The 7,505-nt window shown below is 40.3% G+C and overlaps 1 protein-coding gene across 1 annotated transcript in view; it reads left to right on the plus strand.

Annotated features, from left to right (window-relative positions):
* The first annotated feature begins 1,582 nt into the window (after window positions 1-1,582).
* RGS22 (regulator of G-protein signaling 22) overlaps window positions 1,583-7,505 on the plus strand; it is an 88,872-nt gene continuing 82,949 nt past the window's right edge. Inside the window, exon 1 of the mRNA XM_006760302.2 lies at window positions 1,583-1,645. The gene's annotated coding sequence lies outside the window, so the exon portion shown is untranslated. The remainder of the gene's footprint in view (window positions 1,646-7,505) is intronic.

Consider the following 7,505-nt stretch of genomic DNA (forward strand, 5'->3'; position numbering starts at 1 on the left):
AAATACTCTTCCATCTGCAGGTTTGTGGGCATGAGCCTGGAGTGCAAACTTTGGCCGCCCTTATTGTGGCACAGTGCTTTCTACCTGAGAGAGAGAAAAACATTTTTATTGAATTCAATTGATTTCTCCTGAGAGTTAGCAGAAACTACATAGTTCACTAAAGTCCAGAAGATTAAAGTAATTTGGAAAGGTAAAATTTGAAAGGTTATTCATCTTACAGCTGCCACCAAATGTTATCTTCCTTGTTCTGCTTTATCAGATCTTTGCCAAACAGAACGCTGAGAATATGTTACTAAGGTGCCATTATGGCGGCGGTAGATTTATGAGATCCTAAATTTGTTGTTGTTATTTTCATCAGTTCAGATTTTAATAAGTTCCTTGGTATAAATCCTGTAAGTGATTATAACTCCATCTCAATCCTACAATTACCTAAAGAAATTACCCTGGAAATCTATTTTTTTAAATATTTTTACTGATTACAGAGAGGAAGGGAGAGGGAGAGAGAGATAGAAAACATCAATGATGAGAGAGATTGGTTGGCTGCCTCCTGCACGCCCTCTACTGGGGATCGAGCCTGCAACCCAGGTATGGGCCCTTGACTGGAATCGAACCCAGGACCCTTCAGTCCATAGGCTGGTGCTCTATCCACTGAGCCAAACCATCTAGGGCTGGAAATCTATTTTTTAAAGTAGATGTAAAATACTATCATATCTTCCTTATACTTTTACACTGTACTTCAAAATATTTTGAAAAAAATTGGTCAGTATAAAAAGAAAATAATCAGCCATATGGAAATAATAGCATTGTCATATTATTAACTTTCATGTTAGATTTGTGAAATTGAAATATAATTATGAATAACAAAATAAACACATGTACTATACAGCAGAGTATGCCATGTTGTGCTTTTGACACAATGGAAACAATTACTAATAAAATAAGGTGTTTTATTTGGAAGAGAGAATTTGCTCTTGGCAGTGGCTTTCCAGTTTTGCCAACTTTAAAAGTGACTACGTTGGGGGATGAAATAGCTATGGAAAAATGTATACAGTCTCTATTCTTTGAACACATACATTGTCAAAGTTTCTTTATGCAAAAGTTAAGCAGGCCCCAGATCACTGAAGTATGTCTTTCTGAGAGGGAAGCAGTAGAATGTTTTCTTCACTTAGCTTATCACTTTCATTAGGCAATTTCATGTTAACCCCAAATCACTGGTTCTGTCTTTACTGCACTGCCCTTATTTTTATTAAATGTAGATTTGAATAAGTCTGTGGGAAATTTACCGTGTGTAGTATTTTGTATTTGTCGATGTTTCATTTAAGTGTGCTGTATTTTCACATGTTCTATTTCCCAGCTAGTACATTTTAAGGGTCTCCTCCACTTTCTTTATTTTCCAGTTTCTCCCTTCAGAGGTTGTAGCACTTTGCTTAGCTTATAGTGAGGATTCAGTGTTGACTGACTGAAAAAGATGTGAAGATCTACATATAATCTATTGATAGCAGAATTAGAGAATAATATTGGCATGTTTTAAAGCATCTTAGTGTAACGCTTATGTTTGTTTGTTTGTTTGTTTGTTTTGCAGGAAGATTCTTTGGCAACAGATAATTTCCTTGTGGACTACTTTAATGAATTCCTAAGCCTTCCAGTGAGTGTATTATTATTTCTATTGAATATATTATCAAAGCAAAACATTGTAATCACTGGGTTATCTTGTAAGACAGGTTTATCAGGGATAATATTTTTAAATATTAAAAATATTTAAACTGTGGCCCAGTTGGTTAGAACTTTGCCCCGTGGTCCTGGGCACAGAAAGGTTGCAGGTTCCATCCCCGTCAGGGTGTTGTGGGTTTGACCCTTGGTCAGGGCACAGGGGAAGCAGCCGATTGATGTCCGTTTCTCCCTCTCTCTCTTTCCTTTCCTCTCTCTAAGATCTATAAACATATCCTTGGGTAAGGATTTAAAAGTATATATATATTAATTAAAGCATTTACATAGGTTTGTATCTTTTTATGGAGTTAATAATTTGGGTTTGAATCATATTTAGGAATTATTTGTATTGAAGAAAGCTAGAGTTTTTCTAACCATCAAAAGAGTTCTGTACTAAATCTGATACATTTATACTTGGCACCGTTTTAGGTTTTGAACAGAGGTGATAGGGATAGAATAACAAAAAAGGTAAGAAGCCCAGCCAGTATGGCTCAGTGGTTGAGCGTTGACCCATGAACTGGGAGGTCACAGTTCTATTCCCAGTCAGGGCACATGTTTGGGTTGCAGGCTATGAAAAGAATAGTGGGGAAGGGTAATGGACTCAGCCAGGAGGGGTGAAGGGCTCCACTATTTATCAGGTTTTGTGATCTTACCTCTCAAGAAGGTCACAGTTTAAATAATTATTTTCAAGACAACAATTATATCTCAATAAAGCCATTTAAAACTAAAAAAAAAAAATCTCTGTATTGGGTCTGATTTCAGTTTCTCAAGATTTACATTTCATTGTCTCAAGATTTATGATTATCTTGATTTTCACTTGCTTCAGAAAATAAATTCCCCTGCCTACCTTCCTTTTTAAAAAAGTCTAACTTTAAAAATGTCAGAAGCAATATAACAGTAGTGTAGAAAATTTACCTAAAACGTGAGAAAGAAAATCAGCCAAAGTCCTGCCATCCAGTTAGAATACATGTTACCATTTTTTGTATGTTTTCTTTCAGGCTTTATGTGAAATCACAGAATGATTTCTGTTGAACTCTGTGCATTCATGGTTTTCATCCCACTCCAACTGATACCTTTATCTCTAGCTTTCATATATTTCTTGCAGCCCACCTGGGCTGCTTTTGCTTTCCCTCCCTCTTTGCAACTACATTTGGTACCACACAGTCTTCCTATTAACTCCCCGTGCTTCACAACACAAGATGCCAGAGGGGAAATATCACAGGTTTCCAAAAGGAACTGAGGGAGAGAAGGAATGATGGATTCTAAACCAAGTTCCTGGCAAGATTCTAGAACAGATTAGTAATGTTTGGTTTATCAGTGCTTAGCTAAGAATTAGAAGCTAGCATGGGTTTACTGAGAATAAATATGCCAAACTAATTTCTTTTGGGGGGTATAGTTATGGATAGGTATGTTAGGGCACCATAAATGTAATGTATTATGATTTCAATAAATAATAATAATAATAATAATTGAATCATGTTACCTCTGGCTCAAAACTCTGTTTAGTGTCTTCTCATTACACTAAGAATGAAATCCAAAATCCTGTATGCTCTGGCTATTGGCATCTCTTGAACTTTATTTCCTACTCGTTTCCCCCTCGATAGTTCTTTTCCAGCCTAACTGGCCTTCACGTTTCCCAAACTGGAATATGCCAGTGTACTTAGGGCTTTTCAGCCCGGAATACTCTTCCCTCAGATATGTGTATCACTTTCTTCCTGACTTAAATCACTCCTGTTCAGAAAACTTTCCCTCCCAACTCCGTCTAAAACAATATACCCAACACACGCTCCAACGTATGCTGCTTTCTAAAACATCTCTAAAGCCCTGATTATTGTCTCAGATTAGTTTTCAAATATTTGGATGGCTCACTAACCATAGCCAGTAGGGGTTGACTCTCAATAGCCTACAGATTGAAGTCCAAATTCCTATGTACGGAATTCAAGACCTTTTCCAATTTGGCCTCGACCTAACTTTTCTAGCTTTATCTCTAGCTTCGTAGACTCGTGCCTAACAGCCATTCTGCTTCCCCTGACCTCACCCCCCTTAACCAGTATGCTTCCTGTGCTTCTCCCCCAGTGCAGGGGGTAGTAACAGGAGTGAGGCAGAACTGTGTTTCAGCCCAGCTCCTCCACTCATCACCCTTGTGATCTTAGACACATTTCTTAGTTCCTCAATTTCTTGATTTTTTCCCTCCGTGAAAGCAATAGAGCTATCTTACCTTTTGTTGTGAAATGTATATATAAAGTGCCTGGGCCAAACTGGTACTTCTCTTTCCTTTTCCTTCATAGCTAGGCCATCTCATCCTCTATTCCTGGAACATGAGGGTCAGTCACTCTTGAATTAGATGGGCAAATCTTTATTAGTCTAGACGCTAATCTGTGCCACGCCAATCTGTCATTGGCTTTGACTTTGAAAAATCAGAGACTTGAGACTTGAATGAAACATTGCAGTGAACCAGTGTTTTTTTTCCAATTTTAGGTCACTGAGCTAGTAAATGGCTGTCCACCCAGGTCCACGTGGCTCAGAAGCTTGCCCTACTGCCCTTTAATGACTCTAGAACTGGCAACAGAGGGATTAACGGATAGTGTGGGTCACTATCTGTTACAGAATCTGGCCTCATTTTTATCATGGTCATCTGAAATGGGCTAAAACAAACAAAGCCAATGGGTTTGTAGGGTGCGTTAATAAAAGTATAGTTAAGATCAAGAAAAATATTAGTCTGGAGCACGGAGTGAATGTTTGTGTTTTTTTTTTTTTTAAATTGGATATAACTGTCAGCCCACATTTGGAATATCGTGTTCCGTTCGTGGTGCCATATACTGAGTTGTCCTGCCAAACTGGCCTTGGGTAGATTCAGCTAATGAATGGTCTGGAGACCACGGTAGGTGAGGACGGGTTGAGAGAAGTGTGGGTATTGAACCTGGCTGGGGAATGCACAGGGGCTTGAAATGGAGCAGCTCTTTCCACACATTTGAGGATCTGCTTGAGGAAGAGGAGTTGACATAGTCTATGAAGCTAGAGGGCAGAACCATGGCCTTCAGCATTTCTGAGGAAATTGATTTGTCCTCACTAGAAGAAAGACGTTTAAAGTTGGTTTTCTAACAAGAGAATGGGTTGGCTTGTGAAGGAGTGAACGCCCCGTGACTGGAGGTGAGGAAACCATCTGGGGAGATATCTTACAGGGCACTCAGGAATCGGGTGGCAGATTAGACTTCTCTAACTAAAGGGCGTGCGATTAATTCCTTCTCTTTACTTTATCTCGGGGGCTACATTGTAAATTTCCTGAGACCAAGGATGGGTCCCTTGCTTCTGTATCTCCCAAAGTTGCTTCAGGATGATTATGTTTTTATTTCTACATCTCCCATGTAAGATACTTGAAATAAATAAGTCTTCTTTAAAAACATTTTTTATGTTAGAGGGGAGAAATAAATAAGCCTTCTAATGTTCTGTTCTTCTGCCTCCCCTGCTCTACCACCCCCTCCCAACACTCCCCTACAATCGAAGTCTTTAGATTCTCAATCTAAAATCTTAGGTCATCTAGATTTCTGATACTTCTGTATCAGAAGATGACATGCCCAAGGTCCCATTGAGACAGGCTAGTGAGCCAGGACAAGCCGACTAGGGAAATTGAGACAGATAGTTGAACAGCAGTTCAGCCATCTAGTAAATACTACCTTCCCTAAGCCAGGGACACTTAAAGAGTAAATGGTTTGCACTTATCTTCCCCAGCCACCCTACTCAGGGAAACAGATGCAAAAATCCAATTAGTGCCATTTGCCAACCACACTGAAGGACAATGAAGTTAGAGAATAAACCTCATTTTGGCCCATCAGCATAAAGCTGATGAGTATTCTGTTGAGATCCTCTCCTAAGACCTTCCTTAACTGTTCATCCTTTAAAATCCCTCAAAACGAAGGTCCCAGCGCCTGCTCTCTCTCCCAGGAGCATGCCTGCTTCTCCCCGCCCCTTCTTCCCCCACAGGCATGCACCTCCTAAACTCTAAGGGACCCCAGGAGGCCTGCAACCAGGGGAGCCATGGGCAGTGACAGTTCATCCCTGGCAACCCGCCTGAGCCTGAACCCAAGGCCCCCTTTTCTCTGACTTCTTAGCCAAAGCAGCCTGGCCTGGGCTCACTCCACAGCCCTTCCTTGTTTCACGTTCCCAGCTTTAACAAACATCCTCTAAACTCACCTGGCCGTGTATTGTGACATCTTTTCTGCATGAAGTCAAGCACCCACACCCTACCGGCCAGCCCTAGGCAGACCCGCTCAGGGCCGGGTCCTGTCTCTGGTACCACCATAACTGGATGGTGGCAGACATGGGCCTGGGAATCAGGCTCGCCACCTCCTACGCTGTTTCTTTCCATTACGCCATGGCACCCTTGGGACGCACTGTGAGATCCAGAATTGATGGCTGGTAGCCTGCCTCCACGTTATTTTCTTGACGAGGGGAATCCAGGACAGTTGCTGCGATTATAAATAATTATGGCACTTTCCAAATCCCAGCTTTCATAACTCCGTCCCGTTTGTTCTGGCGCCAGGTTCACATTCAGATATTGTTTTCATGTGGTGTCTGGGAGGTTTCTTGCTGTCAACTCTTTATGGACAAGTGTTTGCTTATTAAGTTTTCTTCTGGGCTATAGTGTGAAAACATTTTTTTTCCCCTCTTGGTTTTATTTTGTGTGTTTTATGCTCAGTGACTGTTGTGGGATTGAGTTGATGAGCCCACATACCGATTTAGGTTGGTCCTCTGTGGGTGGTTTAGAATGTTTGTGACAGTTATGGTTTGCAGAAGCTGAAGGGGTGGCCTGGCCGTACCCTCCCTGCAAGGATAGGTATGTCATGTGTTTGCCAGACCGTGCTTAGCTATGTCCCTTTGGAATTTTACCATAGCTTCTTTTTTTTTTTTTGGATGGATTCTCCACACTTTTTTTTTTTAAAAAAATCTGTAAACTATTATAATTTCTTACAGCTTTATGAGAGAGTTATATATGTTCGACGGGTTGTTCAGTAAGGGGTGAGAGAGAAGAGAGAAAGGGTATAGATTTGGAGAATGAGTGAGTGGGATGAAGGGGGATGAAGGGCTTGGGTCATCCCCTGACAGAATGTAATAACTCAGACTGGTTAAAGGTGTTGGTGGAGCTCTTGTATGTGCTTATGGGTGATGAGCGTTGTAGCTCAAACATAAAGCACTCAGATTACTCACGTAACTCATTTTATCAACTAAGGATATTTTCTATGCATTTTATGTGGCACATTATTCCTTTCATCCCATGGGCAAATAGTCCAGTAAATAGTTTATGGTTAAACATCTAAAATGACAATAAAATTTAGATTAAAAGAAGTTGTTATTGGTAACTGACTTGTTATATTCAAGGGTTCAGATGTTTTTCATTCACTGAGTAGTATGCATGTTAAAAATATAGATTTTGGAGCTCAATTAGTAGAGACAGAGTTGGGCCAGAGATGAACGTGTATTAAATTAACCTAGTCATTAGTTTTTAATTTAAATATTGTTCAGCTACATAATTTGGCACCCTATAAGTTTCAGTGGTGCTGGGGCTGGCAGTGTAAGCCCATCACTAATTATTCGCAGGGGTGTCCCCTCCCCTCTTTTCAAAGAAATGTGGAACCAGCAGTTTATTGTGGCAAAAATATTTTCCTGCACTTGTTTCTTTTGTGAAAACATTTTTCTCACACGGATGGCTGGTACCACAAAGTTAGCTTTCATCACCTTCAGGTCAGTTCATTTGAGAACATTTAGAAAATGATACCCTTGAAATAAGAAAAGTAAGGGAA

This window comes from Myotis davidii, unplaced genomic scaffold (genome assembly GCF_000327345.1).
Source record: "Myotis davidii unplaced genomic scaffold, ASM32734v1 scaffold497, whole genome shotgun sequence".
Classification (NCBI taxonomy): Eukaryota; Metazoa; Chordata; class Mammalia; order Chiroptera; family Vespertilionidae; genus Myotis; species Myotis davidii.